This window comes from Chiloscyllium punctatum, chromosome 34 (genome assembly GCF_047496795.1).
Source record: "Chiloscyllium punctatum isolate Juve2018m chromosome 34, sChiPun1.3, whole genome shotgun sequence".
NCBI lineage: Eukaryota > Metazoa > Chordata > Chondrichthyes > Orectolobiformes > Hemiscylliidae > Chiloscyllium > Chiloscyllium punctatum.
Genome location: NC_092772.1, coordinates 48,903,444 through 48,927,487, shown reverse-complemented (window position 1 = coordinate 48,927,487; position 24,044 = coordinate 48,903,444). Strand labels below are relative to the sequence as shown.

The window sequence follows — 24,044 nt, the reverse complement described above, 5'->3', positions numbered from 1 at the left end:
CAGACATAATTGGGAATTGTCATTCGCTCGCTTGGAGTGACTGGGGACAGCGATCTCAAAGTTAAATCCGTGAACACACACAGCCCCGTTCTTTGCCTGCAGAAAAAAGAAGTTTGTGGATTTCAACTCAACGCTGTAAGTGACAAAAACAGAAGTTGCAGGAAAAGCTCAACAGGTTTGAGAGGAGACAGGTGTCTGTCACTTCAGGGTAATGACCTTGGTGTTTCAGACATCAATTCCCAAGCTCTTGATTGACAAAAACAGCAGCAAGCAGTCAGACCAATAGGGTTTTTCCTGAACTCGACTCGTTCATCCGGTGGTTGGAGGGTGAACGCTCGTGCTGCCAAAGGAGCCGCTTGGACCACAAACTGGCGTGGAGCGATTCCAACAAAGTTCTCCTCAGTCTCATCCCGAGCGTTGAAACAGAGTCGGCTTTGGTCGGGCCGGGCAGCACGGATGACGAGGCCCCAGTGAGATTTGAACTCACGACCCCTGGTTTACAAGACCTGTGCTCTAACCGCTGAGCTATAGAGCCAGGTGGCGCTGCGCTCAGCGCTCGCGGCTGATTGGTTCACACTGGCTGACTCAAAGCGCTTGGGACACAGGTTCCAATCGACCCTCGCGTCACCGTCTGTGCAGTTTGAACATTCTGCCCGCGCGTGGGTTTGCTCCGGCTACTCCGGTTACCGCTCTCAGTACAAAGATGTGTAGCGTTTGCGGGATTGGCCATGCTTCATTGTCCCATTGTGTCCGGTGATTGTGCGGGCCCGGAAGGGTGGATTAGTCAGCATTCAATGGAGAATGATGCAGTGTGCGCAATGGATCTGGGTCGATTGCTCTCTGCAGGGTCGGTGTTGACGAGATTAGAATAAATTAGATTGGCTACAGTGTGGAAACAGGCCCTTCAGCCCAACAAGTCCACATCGATCCTCTGAAGAGTAACCCGCCCAGACCCGTTTCTCACTGAATAATGCATCGATGACAATTTAGAATGGCCAATTCACTCGACCTGCACGTCTTTGGACTGTGGGAGGAAACCCGAGCAAACCCACGCAGACTCTGGGAGAATGTGCAAACTCGACACGGAATCGACTCCCGACAGTTGGAATCGAGCCTGGGTCCCTAGTAGCGCTGTCAGGCAGCAGTGAGAACCACTGAGCGACTCGTCGGGCGGAATGGCCTGTTTCCAAACTGGAGAGATCCTATGCTTCTGTGATTTCTGTCCAGACATAATTGGGAATTGTCATTCGCTCGCTTGGAGTGACTGGGGTCAGCGATCTCAAAGTTAAATCCGTGAACACACACAGCCCCGTTCTTTGCCTGCAGAAAAAAGAAGTTTGTGGATTTCAACTCAACGCTGTAAGTGACAAAAACAGAAGTTGCAGGAAAAGCTCAACAGGTTTGAGAGGAAACAGGTGTCTGTCACTTCAGGGTAATGACCTTGGTGTTTCAGACATCAATTCCCAAGCTCTTGATTGACAAAAACAGCAGCAAGCAGTCAGACCAACAGGGTTTTTCCTGAGCTCGACTGGTTCATCCGGTGGTTGGAGGGTGAACGCTCGTGCTGCCAAAGGAGCCGCTTGGACCACAAACTGGCGTGGAGCGATTGCAACAAAGTTCTCCTCAGTCTCATCCCGAGCGTTGAAACAGAGTCGGCTTTGGTCGGGCCGGGCAGCACGGATGACGAGGCCCCAGTGAGATTTGAACTCACGACCCCTGGTTTACAAGACCTGTGCTCTAACCGCTGAGCTATAGAGCCAGGTGGCGCTGCGTTCAGCGCTCGCGGCTGATTGGTTCACACTAGCTGACTCAAAGCGCTTGGGACACAGGTTCCAATCGACCCTCGCGTCACCGTCTGTGCAGTTTGAACATTCTGCCCGCGCGTGGGTTTGCTCCGGCTACTCCGGTTACCGCTCTCAGTACAAAGATGTGTAGCGTTTGCGGGATTGGCCATGCTTCATTGTCCCATTGTGTCCGGTGATTGTGCGGGCCCGGAAGGGTGGATTAGTCAGCATTCAATGGAGAATGATGCAGTGTGCGCAATGGATCTGGGTCGATTGCTCTCTGCAGGGTCGGTGTTGACGAGATTAGAATAAATTAGATTGGCTACAGTGTGGAAACAGGCCCTTCAGCCCAACAAGTCCACATCGATCCTCTGAAGACTAACCCGCCCAGACCCGTTTCTCACTGAATAATGCATCGATGACAATTTAGAATGGCCAATTCACTCGACCTGCACGTCTTTGGACTGTGGGAGGAAACCCGAGCAAACCCACGCAGACTCTGGGAGAATGTGCAAACTCGACACGGAATCGACTCCCGACAGTTGGAATCGAGCCTGGGTCCCTAGTAGCGCTGTCAGGCAGCAGTGAGAACCACTGAGCGACTCGTCGGGCGGAATGGCCTGTTTCCAAACTGGAGAGATCCTATGCTTCTGTGATTTCTGTCCAGACATAATTGGGAATTGTCATTCGCTCGCTTCGAGTGCCTGGGGTCAGCGATCTCAAAGTTAAATCCGTGAACACACACAGCCCCGTTCTTTGCCTGCAGAAAAAAGAAGTTTGTGGATTTCAACTCAACGCTGTAAGTGACAAAAACAGAAGTTGCAGGAAAAGCTCAGCAGGTTTGAGAGGAGACAGGTGTCTGTCACTTCAGGGTAATGTCCTTGCTGTTTCAGACATCAATTCCCAAGCTCTTGATTGACAAAAACATCAGCAAGCAGTCAGTCCAACCGGGTTTTTCCTGAGCTCGACTCGTTCATCCGGTGGTTGGGGGGTGAACGCTCGTGCTGCCAAAGGAGCCGCTTGGACCACAAACTGGCGTGGAGCGATTCCAACAAAGTGCTCCTCAGTCTCATCCCAAGCTTCGAAACAGAGTCGGGCCTGGCCGGGCCGGGCAGCACGGATGACGAGGCCCCAGTGAGATTTGAACTCACGAACCCTGGTTCACAAGACCAGTGCTCTAACCGCTGAGCTATGGAGCCAGGTGGCGCTGCGCACAGCGCTCAGCGCTCGCGGCTGATTGGTTCACACTGGCTGACTCAAAGCGCTTGGGACACAGGTTCCAATCGACCCTCGCGTCACCGTCTGTGCAGTTGGAACATTCTGCCCGCGCGTGTGTGTGCGTGGGTTTGCTCCGGCTGCTCCGGTTACCGATCTCAGTACAAAGATGTGTAGCTTCTGCGGGATTGGCCATGCTTCATTGTCCCATTGTGTCCGGTGATTGTGCGGGCCCTGAAGGGTGGATTAGTCAACATTCAATGGAGAATGATGCAGTGTGCGGAATGGATCTGGGTCGATTGCTCTCTGCAGGGTCGGTGTTGACGAGATTAGAATAAATTAGATTGGCTACAGTGTAGAAACAGGCCCTTCAGCCCAACAAGTCCACGTCGATCCTCTGAAGAGTAACCCGCCCAGACCCGTTTCTCACTGAATAATGCATCGATGACAATTTAGAATGGCCAATTCACTCGACCTGCCCGTCTTTGGACTGTGGGAGGAAACCGGAGCAAACCCACGCAGACTCTGGGAGAATGTGCAAACTCGACACGGAATCGACTCCGGACAGTTGGAATCGAGCCTGGGTCCCTAGTAGCGCTGTGAGGCAGCAATGAGAACCACTGAGCGACTCGTTGGGCGGAATGGCCTGTTCCAAACTGGAGAGATCCTATGCTTCTGTGATTTCTGTCCAGACATAATTGGGAATTGTCATTCGCTCGCTTCGAGTGCCTGGGGTCAGCGATCTCAAAGTTAAATCCGTGAACACACACAGCCCCGTTCTTTGCCTGCAGAAAAAAGAAGTTTGTGGATTTCAACTCAACGCTGTAAGTGACAAAAACAGAAGTTGCAGGAAAAGCTCAACAGGTTTGAGAGGAGACAGGTGTCTGTCACTTCAGGGTAATGACCTTGCTGTTTCAGACATCAATTCCCAAGCTCTTGATTGACAAAAACGTCAGCAAGCAGTCAGCCCAACCGGGTTTTTCCTGAGCTCGACTCGTTCATCCGGTGGTTGGGGGGTGAACGCTCGTGCTGCCAAAGGAGCCGCTTGGACCACAAACTGGCGTGGAGCGATTCCAACAAAGTGCTCCTTAGTCTCATCCCAAGCTTCGAAACAGAGTCGGGCCTGGCCGGGCCGGGCAGCACGGATGACGAGGCCCCAGTGAGATTTGAACTCACGACCCCTGGTTCACAAGACCAGTGCTCTAACCGCTGAGCTACGAAGCCGGGTGCTGCTGCGCGCAGCGCTCAGCGCTCGCGGCTGATTGGTTCATACTGGCTGACTCAAAGCGCTTGGGACACAGGTTCCAATCGACCCTCGCGTCACCGTCTGTGCAGTTTGAACATTCTGCCCGCGCGTGTGTGTGCGTGGGTTTGCTCCGGCTGCTCCGGTTACCGATCTCAGTACAAAGATGTGTAGCTTCTGCGGGATTGGCCATGCTTCATTGTCCCATTGTGTCCGGTGATTGTGCGGGCCCGGAAGTGTGGATTAGTCAGCATTCAATGGAGAATGATGCAGTGTGCGGAATGCATCTGGGTCGATTGCTCTCTGCAGGGTCGGTGTTGACGAGATTAGAATAAATTAGATTGGCTACAGTGTGGAAACAGGCCCTTCAGTCCAACAAGTCCACATCGATCCTCTGAAGAGTAACCCGCCCAGACCCGTTTCTCACTGAATAATGCATCGATGACAATTTAGAATGGCCAATTCACTCGACCTGCCCGTCTTTGGACTGTGGGAGGAAACTGGAGCAAACCCACGCAGACTCTGGGAGAATGTGCAAACGCGACACGGAATCGACTCCCGACAGTTGGAATCGAGGCTGGGTCCCTAGTAGCGCTGTCAGGCAGCAGTGAGAACCACTGAGCGACTCGTTGGGCGGAATGGCCTGTTTCCAAACTGGAGTGATCCTATGCTTCTGTGATTTCTGTCCAGACATAATTGGGAATTGTCATTCGCTCGCTTGGAGTGCCTGGGGTCAGCGATCTCAAAGTTAAATCCGTGAACACACACAGCCCCGTTCTTTGCCTGCAGAAAAAAGAAGTTTGTGGATTTCAACTCAACGCCTTAAGTGACAAAAACAGAAGTTGCAGGAAAAGCTCAACAGGTTTGAGAGGAGACAGGTGTCTGTCACTTCAGGGTAATGACCTTGCTGTTTCAGACATCAATTCCCAAGCTCTTGATTGACAAAAACAGCAGCAAGCAGTCAGTCCAACAGCGTTTTTCCTGAGCTCGACTCGTTCATCCGGTGGTTGGGGGGTGAACGCTCGTGCTGCCAAAGGAGCCGCTTGGACCACAAACTGGCGTGGAGCGATTCCAACAAAGTGCTTCTCAGTCGCATCCCAAGCGTTGAAACAGAGTCGGGCCTGGCCGGGCCGGGCAGCACGGATGACGAAGCCCCAGTGAGATTTGAACTCACGACCCCTGGTTTACAAGACCAGTGCTCGAACCGCTGAGCTATGGAGCCGGGTGGCGCCGCGCTCGGCGCTCAGCGCTCGCGGCTGATTGGTTCACACTGGCTGACTCAAAGCGCTTGGGACACAGGTTCCAATCGACCCTCGCGTCACCGTCTGTGCAGTTTGAACATTCTGCCCGCGCGTGGGTTTGCTCCGGCTACTCCGGTTACCGCTCTCAGTACAAAGATGTGTAGCGTTTGCGGGATTGGCCATGCTTCATTGTCCCATTGTGTCCGGTGATTGTGCGGGCCCGGAAGGGTGGATTAGTCAGCATTCAATGGAGAATGATGCAGTGTGCGCAAAGGATCTGGGTGGATTGCTCTCTGCAGGATCGGTGTTGACGAGATTAGAATAAATTAGATTGGCTACAGTGTGGAAACAGGCCCTTCAGCCCAACAAGTCCACATCGATCCTCTGAAGAGTAACCCGCCCAGACCCGTTTCTCACTGAATAATGCATCGATGACAATTTAGAATGGCCAATTCACTCGACCTGCACGTCTTTGGACTGTGGGAAGAAACCCGAGCAAACCCACGCAGACTCTGGGAGAATGTGCAAACTCGACACGGAATCGACTCCCGACAGTTGGAATCGAGCCTGGGTCCCTAGTAGCGCTGTGAGGCAGCAGTGAGAACCACTGAGCGACTCGTCGGGCGGAATGGCCTGTTTCCAAACTGGAGAGATCCTATGCTTCTGTGATTTCTGTCCAGAAATAATTGGGAATTGTCATTCGCTCGCTTGGAGTGACTGGGGTCAGCGATCTCAAAGTTAAATCCGTGAACACACACAGCCCCGTTCTTTGCCTGCAGAAAAATGTAGTTTGTTGATTTCAACTCAAAGCTTTAAGTGACAAAAACTGAAGTTGCAGGAAAAGCTCAACAGGTTTGAGAGGAGACAGGTGTCTGTCACTTCAGGGTAATGACCTTGGTGTTTCAGACATCAATTCCCAAGCTCTTGATTGACAAAAACAGCAGCAAGCTGTCAGACCAACAGGGTTTTTTCTGCGCTCGACTCGTTCATCCGGTGGTTGGAGGGTGAACGCTCGTGCTGCCAAAGGAGCCGCTTGGACCACAAACTGGCGTGGAGCGATTCCAACAAAGTGCTCCTCAGTCTCATCCCGAGCGTTGAAACAGAGTCGGGACTGGCCGGGCTGGGCCGGGCAGCACGGATGACGAGGCCCCAGTGAGACTTGAACTCACGACCCCTGATTTACAAGACCAGTGCTCTAACCGCTGAGCTATGGAGCCGGGTGGCGCGCCGCTCAGCGCACGCGGCTGATTGGTTCACACTGGCTGACTCAAAGCGCTTGGGACACAGGTTCCAATCGACCCTCGCGTCACCGTCTGTGCAGTTTGAACATTCTGCCCGCGCGTGGGTTTGCTCCGGCTGCTCCGGTTACCGCTCTCAGTACAAAGATGTGTAGCGTTTGCGGGATTGGCCATGCTTCATTGTCCCATTGTGTCCGGTGATTGTGCGGGCCCGGAAGGGTGGATTAGTCAGCATTCAATGGAGAATGATGCAGTGTGCGCAAAGGATCTGGGTGGATTGCTCTCTGCAGGATCGGTGTTGACGAGATTAGAATAAATTAGATTGGCTACAGTGTGGAAACAGGCCCTTCAGCCCAACAAGTCCACATCGATCCTCTGAAGAGTAACCTGCCCAGACCCGTTTCTCACTGAATAATGCATCGATGACAATTTAGAATGGCCAATTCACTCGACCTGCACGTCTTTGGACTGTGGGAAGAAACCCGAGCAAACCCACGCAGACTCTGGGAGAATGTGCAAACTCGACACGGAATCGACTCCCGACAGTTGGAATCGAGCCTGGGTCCCTAGTAGCGCTGTGAGGCAGCAGTGAGAACCACTGAGCGACTCGTCGGGCGGAATGGCCTGTTTCCAAACTGGAGAGATCCTATGCTTCTGTGATTTCTGTCCAGAAATAATTGGGAATTGTCATTCGCTCGCTTGGAGTGACTGGGGTCAGCGATCTCAAAGTTAAATCCGTGAACACACACAGCCCCGTTCTTTGCCTGCAGAAAAATGTAGTTTGTTGATTTCAACTCAAAGCTTTAAGTGACAAAAACTGAAGTTGCAGGAAAAGCTCAACAGGTTTGAGAGGAGACAGGTGTCTGTCACTTCAGGGTAATGACCTTGGTGTTTCAGACATCAATTCCCAAGCTCTTGATTGACAAAAACAGCAGCAAGCTGTCAGACCAACAGGGTTTTTTCTGCGCTCGACTCGTTCATCCGGTGGTTGGAGGGTGAACGCTCGTGCTGCCAAGAAGCCGCTTGGACCACAAACTGGCGTGGAGCGATTCCAACAAAGTGCTCCTCAGTCTCATCCCGAGCGTTGAAACAGAGTCGGGACTGGCCGGGCTGGGCCGGGCAGCACGGATGACGAGGCCCCAGTGAGACTTGAACTCACGACCCCTGATTTACAAGACCAGTGCTCTAACCGCTGAGCTATGGAGCCGGGTGGCGCGCCGCTCAGCGCACGCGGCTGATTGGTTCACACTGGCTGACTCAAAGCGCTTGGGACACAGGTTCCAATCGACCCTCGCGTCACCGTCTGTGCAGTTTGAACATTCTGCCCGCGCGTGGGTTTGCTCCGGCTGCTCCGGTTACCGCTCTCAGTACAAAGATGTGTAGCGTTTGCGGGATTGGCCATGCTTCATTGTCCCATTGTGTCCGGTGATTGTGCGGGCCCGGAAGGGTGGATTAGTCAGCATTCAATGGAGAATGATGCAGTGTGCGGAATGGATCTGGGTCGATTGCTCTCTGCAGGGTCGGTGTTGACGAGATTAGAATAAATTAGATTGGCTACAGTGTGGAAACAGGCCCTTCAGCCCAACAAGTCCACATCGATCCACTGAAGAGTAACCCGCCCAGACCCGTTTCTCACTGAATAATGCATCGATGACAATTTAGAATGGCCAATTCACTCGACCTGCCCGTCTTTGGACTGTGGGAGGAAACCCGAGCAAACCCACGCAGACTCTGGGAGAATGTGCAAACTCGACACGGAATCGACTCCCGACAGTTGGAATCGAGCCTGGGTCCCTAGTAGCGCTGTCAGGCAGCAGTGAGAACCACTGAGCGACTCGTCGGGCGGAATGGCCTGTTTCCAAACTGGAGAGATCCTATGCTTCTGTGATTTCTGTCCAGACATAATTGGGAATTGTCATTCGCTCGCTTGGAGTGACTGGGGTCAGCGATCTCAAAGTTAAATCCGTGAACACACACAGCCCTGTTCTTTGCCTGCAGAAAAAAGAAGTTTGTGGATTTCAACTCAACGCTGTAAGTGACAAAAACAGAAGTTGCAGGAAAAGCTCAACAGGTTTGAGAGGAGACAGGTGTCTGTCACTTCAGGGTAATGACCTTGGTGTTTCAGACATCATTTCCCAAGCTCTTGATTGACAAGAACAGCAGCAAGCAGTCAGACCAACAGGGTTTTTCCTGAGCTCGACTCGTTCATCCGGTGGTTGGAGGGTGAACGCTCGTGCTGCCAAAGGAGCCGCTTGGAACACAAACTGGCGTGGAGCGATTCCAACAAAGTGCTCCTCAGTCTCATCCCGAGCGTTGAAACAGAGTCGGATTTGGCCGGGCCGGGCAGCACGGATGACGAGGCCCCAGTGAGATTTGAACTCACCACCCATGGTTTACAAGAACAGTGCTCTAACCGCTGAGCTATGGAGGCGGGTGGCGCTGCGCTCAGCGCTCAGCGCTCGCGGCTGATTGGTTCACACTGGCTGACTCAAAGCGCTTGGGACACAGGTTCCAATCGACCCTCGCGTCACCGTCTGTGCAGTTTGAACATTCTGCCCACGCGTGTGTGTGCGTGGGTTTACTCCGGCTGCTCCGGTTACCGATCTCAGTACAAAGATGTGTAGCTTCTGCGGGATTGGCCATGCTTCATTGTCCCATTGTGTCCGGTGATTGTGCGGGCCCGGAAGGGTGGATTAGTCAGTATTCAATGGAGAATGATGCAGTGTGCGGAATGGATTTGGGTCGATTGCTCTCTGCAGGGTCGGTGTTGACGAGATTAGAATAAATTAGATTGGCTACAGTGTGGAAACAGGCCCTTCAGCCCAACAAGTCCACATCGATCCTCTGAAGAGTAACCCGCCCAGACCCGTTTCTCACTGAATAATGCATCGATGACAATTTAGAATGGCCAATTCACTCGACCTGCCCGTCTTTGGACTGTGTGAGGAAACCGGAGCAAACCCACGCAGACTCTGGGAGAATGTGCAACCTCGACACGGAATCGACTCCCGACAGTTGGAATCGAGCCTGGGTCCCTAGTAGCGCTGTCAGGCAGCAGTGAGAACCACTGAGCGACTCGTCGGGCGGAATGGCCTGTTTCCAAATTGGAGAGATCCTATGCTTCTGTGATTGCTGTCCAGACATAATTGGGAATTGTCATTCGCTCGCTTGGCGTGCCTGGGGTCAGCGATCTCAAAGTTAAATCCGTGAACACACACAGCCCCGTTCTTTGCCTGCAGAAAAAAGAAGTTTGTGGATTTCAACTCAACGCTGTAAGTGACAAAAACAGAAGTTGCAGGAAAAGCTCAACAGGTTTGAGAGGAGACAGGTGTCTGTCACTTCAGGGTAATGACCTTGCTGTTTCAGACATCAATTCCCAAGCTCTTGATTGACAAAAACAGCAGCAAGCAGTCAGACCAACAGGGTTTTTCCTGAGCTCGACTCGTTCATCCGGTGGTTGGAGGGTGAACGCTCGTGCTGCCAAAGGAGCCGCTTGGACCACAAACTGGCGTGGAGCGATTCCAACAAAGTGCTCCTCAGTTTCATCCCGAGCGTTGAAACAGAGTCGGCTCTGGCCGGGCCGGGCCGGGCAGCACGGATGACGAGGCCCCAGTGAGATTTGAACTCACGACCCCTGGTTTACAAGACCAGTGCTCTAACCGCTGAGCTATGGAGCCGGGTGGCGCTGCGCTCAGCGCTCAGCGCTCGCGGCTGATTGGTTCACACTGGCTGACTCAAAGCGCTTGGGACACAGGTTCCAATCGACCCTCGCGTCACCGTCTGTGCAGTTTGAACATTCTGCCCGCGCGTGGGTTTGCTCCGGCTGCTCCGGTTACCGATCTCAGTACAAAGATGTGTGGCGTTTGCGGGATTGGCCACGCTTCATTGTCCCATTGTGTCCGGTGATTGTGCGGGCCAGGAAGGGTGGATTAGTCAGCATTCAATGGAGAATGATGCAGTGTGAGCAATGGATCTGGTTCGATTGCTCTCTGCAGGGTCGGTGTTGACGAGATTAGAATAAATTAGATTGGCTACAGTGTGGAAACAGGCCCTTCAGCCCAACAAGTCCACATCGATCCTCTGAAGAGTAACCCGCCCAGACCCGTTTCTCACTGAATGACAATCGATGACAATTTAGAATGGCCAATTCACTCGACCTGCACGTCTTTGGACTGTGGGAGGAAACCGGAGCAAACCCACGCAGACTCTGGGAGAATGTGCAAACTCGACACGGAATCGACTCCCGACAGTTGGAATCGAGCCTGGGTCCCTAGTAGCGCTGTCAGGCAGCAGTGAGAACCACTGAGCGACTCGTCGGGCGGAATGGCCTGTTTCCAAACTGGATAGATCCTATGCTTCTGTGATTTCTGTCCAGACATAATTGGGAATTGTCATTCGCTCGCTTGGAGTGACTGGGGTCAGCGATCTCAAAGTTAAATCCGTGAACACACACAGCCCCGTTCTTTGCCTGCAGAAAAAAGTAGTTTGTTGATTTCAACTCAAAGCTGTAAGTGACAAAAACAGAAGTTGCAGGGAAAGCTCAACAGGTTTGAGAGGAGACAGGTGTCTGTCACTTCAGGGTAATGACCTTGGTGTTTCAGACATCAATTCCCAAGCTCTTGATTGACAAAAACAGCAGCAAGCTGTCAGACCAACAGGGTTTTTCCTGAGCTCGACTCGTTCATCCGGTGGTTGGAGGGTGAACGCTCGTGCTGCCAAAGGAGCCGCTTGGACCACAAACTGGCGTGGAGCGATTCCAACAAAGTGCTCCTCAGTCTCCTCCCGAGCGTTGAAACAGAGTCGGCTTTGGCCGGGGCGGGCAGCACGGATGACGAGGCCCCAGTGAGACTTGAACTCACGACCCCTGATTTACAAGACCAGTGCTCTAACCGCTGAGCTATGGAGCCGGGTGGCGCGGCGCTCAGCGCTCGCGGCTGATTGGTTCACACTGGCTGACTCAAAGCGCTTGGGACACAGGTTCCAATCGACCCTCGCGTCACCGTCTGTGCAGTTTGAACATTCTGCCCGCGCGTGTGTGTGCGTGGGTTTGCTCCGGCTGCTCCGGTTACCGATCTCAGTACAAAGATGTGTAGCTTCTGCGGGATTGGCCATGCTTCATTGTCCCATTGTGTCCGGTGATTGTGCGGGCCCGGAAGGGTGGATTAGTCAGCATTCAATGGAGAATGATGCAGTGTGCGGAATGGATCTGGGTCGATTCCTCTCTGCAGGGTCGGTGTTGACGAGATTAGAATAAATTAGATTGGCTACAGTGTGGAAACAGGCCCTTCAGGCCAACAAGTCCACATCGATCCTCTGAAGAGTAACCCGCCCAGACCCGTTTCTCACTGAATAATGCATCGATGACAATTTAGAATGGCCAATTCACTCGACCTGCCCGTCTTTGGACTGTGGGAGGAAACCGGAGCAAACCCACGCAGACTCTGGGAGAATGTGCAAACTCGACACGGAATCGACTCCCGACAGTTGGAATCGAGCCTGGGTCCCTAGTAGCGCTGTCAGGCAGCAGTGAGAACCACTGAGCGACTCGTCGGGCGGAATGGCCTGTTTCCAAACTGGAGAGATCCTATGCTTCTGTGATTTCTGTCCAGACATAATTGGGAATTGTCATTCGCTCGCTTGGAGTGCCTGGGGTCAGCGATCTCAAAGTTAAATCCGTGAACACACACAGCCCCGTTCTTTGCGTGCAGAAAAAAGAAGTTTGTGGATTTCAACTCAACGCTGTAAGTGACAAAAACAGAAGTTGCAGGAAAAGCTCAACAGGTTTGAGAGGAGACAGGTGTCTGTCACTTCAGGGTAATGACCTTGGTGTTTCAGACATCAATTCCCAAGCTCTTGATTGACAAAAACAGCAGCAAGCAGTCAGTCCAACAGGGTTTTTCCTGAGCTCGACTCGTTCAACCGGTGGTTGGGGGGTGAACGCTCGTGCTGCCAAAGGAGCCGCTTGGACCACAAACCGGCGTGGAGCGATTCCAACAAAGTGTTCCTCAGTCTCATCCCAAGCGTTGAAACAGAGTCGGGCCTGGCCGGGCCGGGCAGCACGGATGACGAGGCCCCAGTGAGATTTGAACTCACGACCCCTGGTTTACAAGACCAGTGCTCTAACCGCTGAGCTATGGAGCCGGGTGGCGCGGCGCTCAGCGCTCGCGGTTGATTGGTTCACACTGGCTGACTCAAAGCGCTTGGGACACAGGTTCCAATCGACCCTCGCGTCACCGTCTGTGCAGTTTGAACATTCTGCCCGCGCGTGGGTTTGCTCCGGCTGCTCCGGTTACCGCTCTCAGTACAAAGATGTGTAGCTTCTGCGGGATTGGCCATGCTTCATTGTCCCATTGTGTCCGGTGATTGTGCGGGCCCGGAAGGGTGGATTAGTCAGCATTCAATGGAGAATGATGCAGTGTGCGCAATGGATCTGGGTCGATTGCTCTCTGCAGGGTCGGTGTTGACGAGATTAGAATAAATTAGATTGGCTACAATGCGGAAACAGGCCCTTCAGCCCAACAAGTCCACATCGATCCTCTGAAGAGTAACCCGCCCAGACCCGTTTCTCACTGAATAATGCATCGATGACAATTTAGAATGGCCAATTCACTCGACCTGCACGTCTTTGGACTGTGGGAGGAAACCCGAGCAAACCCACGCAGACTCTGGGAGAATGTGCAAACTCGACACGGAATCGACTCCCGACAGTTGGAATCGAGCCTGGGTCCCTAGTAGCGCTGTCAGGCAGCAGTGAGAACCACTGAGCGACTCGTCGGGCGGAATGGCCTGTTTCCAAACTGGAGAGATCCTATGCTTCTGTGATTTCTGTCCAGACATAATTGGGAATTGTCATTCGCTCGCTTGGAGTGACTGGGGTCAGCGATCTCAAAGTTAAATCCGTGAACACACACAGCCCCGTTCTTTGCCTGCAGACAAAAGAAGTTTGTGGATTTCAACTCAACGCTGTAAGTGACAAAAACAGAAGTTGCAGGAAAAGCTCAACAGGTTTGAGAGGAGACAGGTGTCTGTCACTTCAGGGTAATGACCTTGGTGTTTCAGACATCAATTCCCAAGCTCTTGATTGACAAAAACAGCAGCAAGCTGTCAGACCAACAGGGTTTTTTCAGAGCTCGACTCGTTCATCCGGTGGTTGGAGGGTGAACGCTCGTGCTGCCAAAGGAGCCGCTTGGACCACAAACTGGCGTGGAGCGATTCCAACAAAGTGCTCCTCAGTCTCATCCCGAGCGTTGAAACAGAGTCGGCTTTGGCCGGGCCGGGCAGCACGGATGACGAGGCCCCAGTGAGATTTGAACTCACGACCCCTGGTTTACAAGACCAGTGCTCTAACCGCTGAGCTATGGACCCGGGTGGCGCCGCGCACAGCGCTCGCGGCTGATTGGTTCACACTGGCTGACTCAAAGCGCTTGGGACACAGGTTCCAATCGACCCTCGCGTCACCGTCTGTGCAGTTTGAACATTCTGCCCGCGCGTGGGTTTGCTCCGGCTGCTCCGGTTACCGCTCTCAGTACAAAGATGTGTAGCGTTTGCGGGATTGGCCATGCTTCATTGTCCCATTGTGTCCGGTGATTGTGCGGGCCCGGAAGGGTGGATTAGTCAGCATTCAATGGAGAATGATGCAGAGTGTGCAATGGATCTGGGTCGATTGCTCTCTGCAGGGTCGGTGTTGACGAGATTAGAATAAATTAGATTGGCTACAGTGTGGAAACAGGCCCTTCAGCCCAACAAGTCCACATCGATCCACTGAAGAGTAACCCGCCCAGACCCGTTTCTCACTGAATAATGCATCGATGACAATTTAGAATGGCCAATTCACTCGACCTGCACGTCTTTGGACTGTGGGAGGAAACCCGAGCAAACCCACGCAGACTCTGGGAGAATGTGCAAACTCGACACGGAATCGACTCCCGACAGGTGGAATCGAGCCTGGGTCCCTAGTAGCGCTGTCAGGCAGCAGTGAGAACCACTGAGCGACTCGTCGGGCGGAATGGCCTGTTTCCAAACTGGAGAGATCCTATGCTTCTGTGATTTCTGTCCAGATATAATTGGGAATTGTCATTCTCTCGCTTGGAGTGACTGGGGTCAGCGATCTCAAAGTTAAATCCGTGAACACACACAGCCCCGTTCTTTGCCTGCAGAAAAAAGTAGTTTGTTGATTTCAACTCAAAGCTGTAAGTGACAAAAACAGAAGTTGCAGGAAAAGCTCAACAGGTTTGAGAGGAGACAGGTGTCTGTCACTTCAGGGTAATGACCTTGGTGTTTCAGACATCAATTCCCAAGCTCTTGATTGACAAAAACAGCAGCAAGCAGTCAGACCAACAGGGTTTTTCCTGAGCTCGACTCGTTCATCCGGTGGTTGGAGGGTGAACGCTCGTGCTGCCAAAGCAGGCGCTTGGACCACAAACTGGCGTGGAGCGATTCCAACAAAGTGCTCCTCAGTCTCATCCCGAGCGTTGAAACAGAGTCGGCTTTGGCCGGGCCGGGCAGCACGGATGACGAGGCCCCAGTGAGATTTGAACTCACGACCCCTGGTTTACAAGACCAGTGCTCTCACCGCTGAGCTATGGAGCCGGGTGGCGCTGCGATCACCGCTCGCGGCTGATTGGTTCACACTGGCTGACTCAAAGCGCTTGGGACACAGGTTCCAGTCGACCCTCGCGTCACCGTCTGTGCAGTTTGAACATTCTGCCCGCGCGTGGGTTTGCTCCGGCTGCTCCGGTTACCGCTCTCAGTACAAAGATGTGTAGCGTTTGCGGGATTGGCCATGCTTCATTGTCCCATTGTGTCCGGTGATTGTGCGGGCCCGGAAGGGTGGATTAGTCAGCATTCAATGGAGAATGATGCAGTGTGCGGAATGGATCTGGGTCGATTGCTCTCTGCAGGGTCGGTGTTGACGAGATTAGAATAAATTAGATTGGCTACAGTGTGGAAACAGGCCCTTCAGCCCAACAAGTCCACATCGATCCACTGAAGAGTAACCCGCCCAGACCCGTTTCTCACTGAATAATGCATCGATGACAATTTAGAATGGCCAATTCACTCGACCTGCACGTCTTTGGACTGTGGGAGGAAACCCGAGCAAACCCACGCAGACTCTGGGAGAATGTGCAAACTCGACACGGAATCGACTCCCGACAGTTGGAATCGAGCCTGGGTCCCTAGTAGCGCTGTGAGGCAGCAGTGAGAACCACTGAGCGACTCGTCGGGCGGAATGGCCTGTTTCCAAACTGGAGAGATCCTATGCTTCTGTGATTTCTGTCCAGACATAATTGGGAATTGTCATTCGCTCGCTTGGAGTGACTGGGGTCAGCGATCTCAAAGTTAAATCCGTGAACACACACAGCCCCGTTCTTTGCCTGCAGAAAAAAGAAGTTTGTGGATTTCAACTCAACGCTGTAAGTGACAAAAACAGAAGTTGCAGGAAAAGCTCAACAGGTTTGAGAGGAGACAGGTGTCTGTCACTTCAGGGTAATGACCTTGGTGTTTCAGACATCAATTCCCAAGCTCTTGATTGACAAAAACAGCAGCAAGCTGTCAGACCAACAGGGTTTTTCCTGAGCTCGACTCGTTCATCCGGTGGTTGGGGGGTGAACGCTCGTGCTGCCAAAGGAGCCGCTTGGACCACAAACTGGCGTGGAGCGATTCCAACAAAGTGCTCCTCAGTCTCATCCCGAGCGTTGAAACAGAGTCGGCTCTGGCCGGGCCGGGCAGCACGGATGACGAGGCCCCAGTGAGACTTGAACTCACGACCCCTGGTTTACAAGACCAGTGCTCTAACCGCTGAGCTATGGAGCGGGTGGCGCTGCGCTCAGCGCTCAGCGCTCGCGGCTGATTGGTTCACACTGGCTGACTCAAATTGCTTGGGACACAGGTTCCAATCGACCCTCGCGTCACCGTCTGTGCAGTTTGAACATTCTGCCCGCGCGTGGGTTTGCTCCGGCTGCTCCGGTTACCGCTCTCAGTACAAAGATGTGTAGCGTTTGCGGGATTGGCCATGCTTCATTGTCCCATTGTGTCCGGTGATTGTGCGGGCCCGGAAGGGTGGATTAGTCAGCATTCAATGGAGAATGATGCAGTGTGCGCAATGGATCTGGGTCGATTGCTCTCTGCAGGGTCGGTGTTGACGAGATTAGAATAAATTAGATTGGCTACAGTGTGGAAACAGGCCCTTCAGCCCAACAAGTCCACATCGATCCACTGAAGAGTAACCCGCCCAGACCCGTTTCTCACTGAATAATGCATCGATGACAATTTAGAATGGCCAATTCACTCGACCTGCACGTCTTTGGACTGTGGGAGGAAACCCGAGCAAACCCACGCAGACTCTGGGAGAATGTGCAAACTCGACACGGAATCGACTCCCGACAGTTGGAATCGAGCCTGGGTCCCTAGTAGCGCTGTCAGGCAGCAGTGAGAACCACTGAGCGACTCGTCGGGCGGAATGGCCTGTTTCCACACTGGAGAGATCCTATGCTTCTGTGATTTCTGTCCAGACATAATTGGGAATTGTCATTCGCTCGCTTGGAGTGACTGGGGTCAGCGATCTCAAAGTTAAATCCGTGAACACACACAGCCCCGTTCTTTGCCTGCAGAAAAAAGAAGATTGTGGATTTCAACTCAACGCTGTAAGTGACAAAAACAGAAGTTGCAGGAAAGGCTCAACAAGTTTGAGAGGAGACAGGTGTCTGTCACTTCAGGGTAATGACCTTGGTGTTTTAGACATCAATTCCCAAGCTCTTGATTGACAAAAACAGCAGCAAGCTGTCAGACCAACAGGGTTTTTCCGGAGCTCGACTCGTTCTTCCGGTGGTTGGAGGGTGAACGCTCGTGCTGCCAAAGGAGCCGCTTGGACCACAAACTGGCGTGGAGCGATTCCAACAAAGTGCCCCTCAGTCTCATCCCGAGCGTTGAAACAGAGTCGGCTCTGGCCGGGCCGGGCCGGGCAGCACGGATGACGAGGTCCCAGTGAGATTGGAACTCACGACCCCTGGTTTACAAGACCAGTACTCTAACCGCTGAGCTATGGATCCGGGTGGCGCTGCGCTCAGCAGCTCGCGGCTGATTGGTTCACACTGGCTGACTCAAAGCGCTTGGGACACAGGTTCCAATCGACCCTCGCGTCACCGTCTGTGCAGTTTGAACATTCTGCCCGCGCGTGGGTTTGCTCCGGCTGCTCCGGTTACCGCTCTCAGTACAAAGATGTGTAGCGTTTGCGGGATTGGCCATGCTTCATTGTCCCATTGTGTCCGGTGATTGTGCGGGCCCGGAAGGGTGGATTAGTCAGCATTCAATGGAGAATGATGCAGTGTGCGCAATAAATCTGGGTCGATTGCTCTCTGCAGGGTCGGTGTTGACGTGATTAGAATAAATTAGATTGGCTACAGTGTGGAAACAGGCCCTTCAGCCCAACAAGTCCACATCGATCCACTGAAGAGTAACCCGCCCAGACCCGTTTCTCACTGAATAATGCATCGATGACAATTTAGAATGGCCAATTCACTCGACCTGCACGTCTTTGGACTGTGTGAGGAAACCCGAGCAAACCCACGCAGACTCTGGGAGAATGTGCAAACTCGACACGGAATCGACTCCCGACAGTTGGAATCGAGCCTGGGTCCCTAGTAGCGCTGTCAGGCAGCAGTGAGAACCACTGAGCGACTCGTCGGGCGGAATGGCCTGTTTCCAAACTGGAGAGATCCTATGCTTCTGTGATTTCTGTCCAGACATAATTGGGAATTGTCATTCGCTCGCTTGGAGTGACTGGGGTCAGCGATCTCAAAGTTAAATCCGTGAACACACACAGCCCCGTGCTTTGCCTGCAGAAAAAAGAAGTTTGTGGATTTCAACTCAACGCTGTAAGTGACAAAAACAGAAGTTGCAGGAAAAGCTCAACAGGTTTGAGAGGAGACAGTTGTCTGTCACTTCAGGGTAATGACCTTGCTGATTCAGACATCAATTCCCAAGCTCTTGATTGACAAAAACAGCAGCAAGCAGTCAGTCCAACAGGGTTTTTCCTGGGCTCGACTCGTTCATCCGGTGGTTGGGGGGTGAACGCTCGTGCTGCCAAAGGAGCCGCTTGGACCACAAACTGGCGTGGAGCGATTCCAACAAAGTGCTCCTCAGTCTCATCCCCAGCGTTGAAACAGAGTCGGGCCTGGCCGGGCCGGACAGCACGGATGACGAGGCCCCTGTGAAATTTGAACTCACGACCCCTGGTTTACAAGACCAGTGCTCTAACCGCTGAGCTATGGAGCCGGGTGGCGCTGCGCTCAGCGCTCAGCGCTCGCGGCTGATTGGTTCACACTGGCTGACTCAAAGCGCTTGGGACACAGGTTCCAGTCGACCCTCGCGTCACCGTCTGTGCAGTTTGAACATTCTGCCCGCGCGTGTGTGTGCGTGGGTTTGCTCCGGCTGCTCCGGTTACCGATCTCAGTACAAAGATGTGTAGCTTCTGCGGGATTGGCCACGCTTCATTGTCCCATTGTGTCCGGTGATTGTGCGGGCCCGGAAGGGTGGATTAGTCAGCATTCAATGGAGAATGAAGCAGTGTGCGGAATGGATCTGGGTCGATTGCTCTCTGCAGGGTCGGTGTTGACGAGATTAGAATAAATTAGATTGGCTACAGTGTGGAAACAGGCCCTTCAGCCCAACTGGTCCACATCGATCCTCTGAAGAGTAACCCGCCCAGACCCGTTTCTCACTGAATAATGCATCGATGACAATTTAGAATGGCCAATTCACTCGACGTGCCCGTCTTTGGACTGTGGGAGGAAACCGGAGCAAACCCACGCAGACTCTGGGAGAATGTGCAAACTCGACACGGAATCGACTCCCGACAGTTGGAATCGAGCCTGGGTCCCTAGTAGCGCTGTGAGGCAGCAGTGAGAACCACTGAGCGACTCGTCGGGCGGAATGGCCTGTTTCCAAACTGGAGAGATCCTGTGCTTCTGTGATTTCTGTCCAGACATAATTGGGAATTGTCATTCGCTCGCTTGGAGTGACTGGGGTCAGCGATCTCAAAGTTAAATCCGTGAACACACACAGCCCCGTTCTTTGCCTGCAGAAAAAAGAAGTTTGTGGATTTCAACTCAACGCTGTAAGTGACAAAAACAGAAGTTGCAGGAAAAGCTCAACAGGTTTGAGAGGAGACAGGTGTCTGTCACTTCAGGGTAATGACCTTGGTGTTTCAGACATCAATTCCCAAGCTCTTGATTGACAAAAACAGCAGCAAGCAGTCAGACCAACAGGGTTTTTCCTGAGCTCGACTCGTTCATCCGGTGGTTGGAGGGTGAACGCTCGTGCTGCCAAAGGAGCCGCTTGGACCACAAACTGGCGTGGAGCGATTCCAACAAAGTGCTCCTCAGTCTCATCCCGAGCGTTGAAACAGAGTCGGCTCAGGCCGGGCCGGGCAGCACGGATGACGAGGCCCCAGTGAGATTTGAACTCACGACCCCTGGTTTACAAGACCAGTGCTCTAACCGCTCAGCTATGGAGCCGGGTGGCGCTGCTCTCAGCGCTCGCGGCTGATTGGTTCACACTGGCTGACTCAACGCGCTTGGGACACAGGTTCCAATCGACCCTCGCGTCACCGTCTGTGCAGTTTGAACATTCTGCCCGCGCGTGGGTTTGCTCCGGCTGCTCCGGTTACCGCTCTCAGTACAAAGATGTGTAGCGTTTGCGGGATTGGCCATGCTTCATTGTCCCATTGTGTCCGGTGATTGTGCGGGCCCGGAAGGGTGGATTAGTCAGCATTCAATGGAGAATGATGCAGTGTGCGGAATGGATCTGGGTCGATTGCTCTCTGCAGGGTCGGTGTTGACGAGATTAGAATAAATTAGATTGGCTACAGTGTGGAAACAGGGCCTTCAGCCCAACAAGTCCACATCGATCCACTGAAGAGTAACCCGCCCAGACCCGTTTCTCACTGAATAATGCATCGATGACAATTTAGAATGGCCAATTCACTCGACCTGCACGTCTTTGGACTGTGGGAGGAAACCCGAGCAAACCCACGCAGACTCTGGGAGAATGTGCAAACTCGACACGGAATCGACTCCCGACAGTTGGAATCGAGCCTGGGTCCCTAGTAGCGCTGTCAGGCAGCAGTGAGAACCACTGAGCGACTCGTCGGGCGGAATGGCCTGTTTCCAAACTGGAGAGATCCTATGCTTCTGTGATTTCTGTCCAGACATAATTGGGAATTGTCATTCGCTCGCTTGGAGTGACTGGGGTCAGCGATCTCAAAGTTAAATCCGTGAACACACACAGCCCCGTTCTTTGCCTGCAGAAAAATGTAGTTTGTGGATTTCAACTCAACGCTGTAAGTGACAAAAATAGAAGTTGCAGGAAAAGCCAACAGGTTTGAGAGGAGACAGGTGTCTGTCACTTCAGGGTAATGATCTTGGTGTTTCAGACATCAATTCCCAAGCTCTTGATTGACAAAAACAGCAGCAAGCTGTCAGACCAACAGGGTTTTTTCTGAGCTCGACTCGTTCCTCCGGTGGTTGGAGGGTGAACGCTCGTGCTGCCAAAGGAGCGCTTGGACCACAAACTGGCGTGGAGCGATTCCAACAAAGTGCTTCTCAGTCTCATGCCGAGCGTCGAAACAGAGTCGGGACTGGCCGGGCCGGGCCGGGCAGCACGGATGACGAGGCCCCAGTGAGATTTGAACTCACGACCCCTGGTTTACAAGACCAGTGCTCTAACCGCTGAGCTATGGAGCCGGGTGGCGCTGCGCTCAGCAGCTCGCGGCTGATTGGTTCACACTGGCTGACTCAAAGCGCTTGGGACACAGGTTCCAATCGACCCTCGCGTCACCGTCTGTGCAGTTTGAACATTCTGCCCGCGCGTGGGTTTGCTCCGGCTGCTCCGGTTACCGCTCTCAGTACAAAGATGTGTAGCGTTTGCGGGATTGGCCATGCTTCATTGTCCCATTGTGTCCGGTGATTGTGCGGGCCCGGAAGGGTGGATTAGTCAGCATTCAATGGAGAATGATGCAGTGTGCGCAATGGATCTGGGTCGATTGCTCTCTGCAGGGTCGGTGTTGACGAGATTAGAATAAATTAGATTGGCTACAGTGTGGAAACAGGCCCTTCAGCCCAACAAGTCCACATCGATCCTCTGAAGAGTAACCCGCCCAGACCCGTTTCTCACTGAATAATGCATCGATGACAATTTAGAATGGCCAATTCACTCGACCTGCACGTCTTTGGACTGTGGGAGGAAACCCGAGCTAACCCACGCAGACTCTGGGAGAATGTGCAAACTCGACACGGAATCGACTCCCGACAGTTGGAATCGAGCCTGGGTCCCTAGTAGCGCTGTCAGGCAGCAGTGAGAACCACTGAGCGACTCGTCGGGCGGAATGGCCTGTTTCCAAACTGGAGAGATCCTATGCTTCTGTGATTTCTGTCCAGACATAATTGGGAATTGTCATTCGCTCGCTTGGAGTGACTGGGGTCAGCGATCTCAAAGTTAAATCCGTGAACACACACAGCCCCGTTCTTTGCCTGCAGAAAAAAGAAGTTTGTGGATTTCAACTCAACGCTGTAATTGACAAAAACAGAAGTTGCAGGAAAAGCTCAACAGGTTTGAGAGGAGACAGGTGTCTGTCACTTCAGGGTAATGACCTTGGTGTTTCAGACATCAATTCCCAAGCTCTTGATTGACAAAAACAGCAGCAAGCAGTCAGACCAACAGGGTTTTTCCTGAGCTCGACTCGTTCATCCGGTGGTTGGAGGGTGAACGCTCGTGCTGCCAAAGGAGCCGCTTGGACCACAAACTGGCGTAGAGCGATTCCAACAAAGTGCTCCTCAGTCTCATCCCGAGCGTTGAAACAGAGTCGGCTTTGGCCGGGCCGGGCAGTTCGGATGACGAGGCCCCAGTGAGATTTGAACTCACGACCCCTGGTTTACAAGACCAGCGCTCTAACCGCTGAGCTATGGAGCCGGGTGGCGCGGCGCTCACCGCTCGCGGCTGATTGGTTCACACTGGCCGACTCAAAGCGCTTGGGACACAGGTTCCAATCGACCCTCGCGTCACCGTCTGTGCAGTTTGAACATTCTGCCCGCGCGTGGGTTTGCTCCGGCTGCTCCGGTTACCGCTCTCAGTACAAAGATGTGTAGCGTTTGCGGGATTGGCCATGCTTCATTGTCCCATTGTGTCCGGTGATTGTGCGGGCCCGGAAGGGTGGATTAGTCAGCATTCAATGGAGAATGATGCAGTGTGCGCAATGGATCTGGGTCGATTGCTCTCTGCAGGGTCGGTGTTGACGAGATTAGAATAAATTAGATTGGCTACAGTGTGGAAACAGGCCCTTCAGCCCAACAAGTCCACATCGATCCTCTGAAGAGTAACCCGCCCAGACCCGTTTCTCACTGAATAATGCATCGATGACAATTTAGAATGGCCAATTCACTCGACCTGCACGTCTTTGGACTGTGGGAGGAAACCCGAGCTAACCCACGCAGACTCTGGGAGAATGTGCAAACTCGACACGGAATCGACTCCCGACAGTTGGAATCGAGCCTGGGTCCCTAGTAGCGCTGTCAGGCAGCAGTGAGAACCACTGAGCGACTCGTCGGGCGGAATGGCCTGTTTCCAAACTGGAGAGATCCTATGCTTCTGTGATTTCTGTCCAGACATAATTGGGAATTGTCATTCGCTCGCTTGGAGTGACTGGGGTCAGCGATCTCAAAGTTAAATCCGTGAACACACACAGCCCCGTTCTTTGCCTGCAGAAAAAAGAAGTTTGTGGATTTCAACTCAACGCTGTAATTGACAAAAACAGAAGTTGCAGGAAAAGCTCAACAGGTTTGAGAGGAGACAGGTGTCTGTCACTTCAGGGTAATGACCTTGGTGTTTCAGACATCAATTCCCAAGCTCTTGATTGACAAAAACAGCAGCAAGCAGTCAGACCAACAGGGTTTTTCCTGAGCTCGACTCGTTCATCCGGTGGTTGGAGGGTGAACGCTCGTGCTGCCAAAGGAGCCGCTTGGACCACAAACTGGCGTAGAGCGATTCCAACAAAGTGCTCCTCAGTCTCATCCCGAGCGTTGAAACAGAGTCGGCTTTGGCTGGGCCGGGCAGTTCGGATGACGAGGCCCCAGTGAGATTTGAACTCACGACCCCTGGTTTACAAGACCAGCGCTCTAACCGCTGAGCTATGGAGCCGGGTGGCGCGGCGCTCACCGCTCGCGGCTGATTGGTTCACACTGGCCGACTCAAAGCGCTTGGGACACAGGTTCCAATCGACCCTCGCGTCACCGTCTGTGCAGTTTGAACATTCTGCCCGCGCGTGGGTTTG

The 24,044-nt window shown here is 53.0% G+C and overlaps 19 non-coding genes across 19 annotated transcripts; all 19 read right to left on the bottom strand.

Annotated features, from left to right (window-relative positions):
• Positions 1-462: 462 nt before the first annotated feature.
• Positions 463-535, bottom strand: trnat-ugu (transfer RNA threonine (anticodon UGU)). Its single transcript has one exon. It is a non-coding gene; the product is annotated as a tRNA-Thr (tRNA).
• A 1,151-nt stretch (positions 536-1,686) lies between these two features.
• trnat-ugu (transfer RNA threonine (anticodon UGU)) lies at positions 1,687-1,759 on the bottom strand. The gene has a single exon. It is a non-coding gene; the product is annotated as a tRNA-Thr (tRNA).
• Positions 1,760-2,910: 1,151 nt separating this feature from the next.
• On the bottom strand, positions 2,911-2,983 carry trnat-ugu (transfer RNA threonine (anticodon UGU)). The gene has a single exon. It is a non-coding gene; the product is annotated as a tRNA-Thr (tRNA).
• Positions 2,984-4,150: 1,167 nt separating this feature from the next.
• On the bottom strand, positions 4,151-4,223 carry trnat-ugu (transfer RNA threonine (anticodon UGU)). Its single transcript has one exon. It is a non-coding gene; the product is annotated as a tRNA-Thr (tRNA).
• A 1,168-nt stretch (positions 4,224-5,391) lies between these two features.
• trnat-ugu (transfer RNA threonine (anticodon UGU)) lies at positions 5,392-5,464 on the bottom strand. Its single transcript has one exon. It is a non-coding gene; the product is annotated as a tRNA-Thr (tRNA).
• A 1,163-nt stretch (positions 5,465-6,627) lies between these two features.
• Positions 6,628-6,700, bottom strand: trnat-ugu (transfer RNA threonine (anticodon UGU)). Its single transcript has one exon. It is a non-coding gene; the product is annotated as a tRNA-Thr (tRNA).
• A 1,155-nt stretch (positions 6,701-7,855) lies between these two features.
• Positions 7,856-7,928, bottom strand: trnat-ugu (transfer RNA threonine (anticodon UGU)). Its single transcript has one exon. It is a non-coding gene; the product is annotated as a tRNA-Thr (tRNA).
• A 2,397-nt stretch (positions 7,929-10,325) lies between these two features.
• Positions 10,326-10,398, bottom strand: trnat-ugu (transfer RNA threonine (anticodon UGU)). The gene has a single exon. It is a non-coding gene; the product is annotated as a tRNA-Thr (tRNA).
• A 1,157-nt stretch (positions 10,399-11,555) lies between these two features.
• trnat-ugu (transfer RNA threonine (anticodon UGU)) lies at positions 11,556-11,628 on the bottom strand. Its single transcript has one exon. It is a non-coding gene; the product is annotated as a tRNA-Thr (tRNA).
• A 1,161-nt stretch (positions 11,629-12,789) lies between these two features.
• trnat-ugu (transfer RNA threonine (anticodon UGU)) lies at positions 12,790-12,862 on the bottom strand. The gene has a single exon. It is a non-coding gene; the product is annotated as a tRNA-Thr (tRNA).
• Positions 12,863-14,013: 1,151 nt separating this feature from the next.
• On the bottom strand, positions 14,014-14,086 carry trnat-ugu (transfer RNA threonine (anticodon UGU)). Its single transcript has one exon. It is a non-coding gene; the product is annotated as a tRNA-Thr (tRNA).
• A 1,151-nt stretch (positions 14,087-15,237) lies between these two features.
• trnat-ugu (transfer RNA threonine (anticodon UGU)) lies at positions 15,238-15,310 on the bottom strand. The gene has a single exon. It is a non-coding gene; the product is annotated as a tRNA-Thr (tRNA).
• A 1,151-nt stretch (positions 15,311-16,461) lies between these two features.
• trnat-ugu (transfer RNA threonine (anticodon UGU)) lies at positions 16,462-16,534 on the bottom strand. The gene has a single exon. It is a non-coding gene; the product is annotated as a tRNA-Thr (tRNA).
• A 1,162-nt stretch (positions 16,535-17,696) lies between these two features.
• trnat-ugu (transfer RNA threonine (anticodon UGU)) lies at positions 17,697-17,769 on the bottom strand. The gene has a single exon. It is a non-coding gene; the product is annotated as a tRNA-Thr (tRNA).
• Positions 17,770-18,921: 1,152 nt separating this feature from the next.
• trnat-ugu (transfer RNA threonine (anticodon UGU)) lies at positions 18,922-18,994 on the bottom strand. The gene has a single exon. It is a non-coding gene; the product is annotated as a tRNA-Thr (tRNA).
• A 1,168-nt stretch (positions 18,995-20,162) lies between these two features.
• trnat-ugu (transfer RNA threonine (anticodon UGU)) lies at positions 20,163-20,235 on the bottom strand. The gene has a single exon. It is a non-coding gene; the product is annotated as a tRNA-Thr (tRNA).
• Positions 20,236-21,389: 1,154 nt separating this feature from the next.
• On the bottom strand, positions 21,390-21,462 carry trnat-ugu (transfer RNA threonine (anticodon UGU)). Its single transcript has one exon. It is a non-coding gene; the product is annotated as a tRNA-Thr (tRNA).
• Positions 21,463-22,614: 1,152 nt separating this feature from the next.
• Positions 22,615-22,687, bottom strand: trnat-ugu (transfer RNA threonine (anticodon UGU)). The gene has a single exon. It is a non-coding gene; the product is annotated as a tRNA-Thr (tRNA).
• A 1,151-nt stretch (positions 22,688-23,838) lies between these two features.
• On the bottom strand, positions 23,839-23,911 carry trnat-ugu (transfer RNA threonine (anticodon UGU)). Its single transcript has one exon. It is a non-coding gene; the product is annotated as a tRNA-Thr (tRNA).
• Between the last annotated feature and the right edge of the window lie 133 nt (positions 23,912-24,044).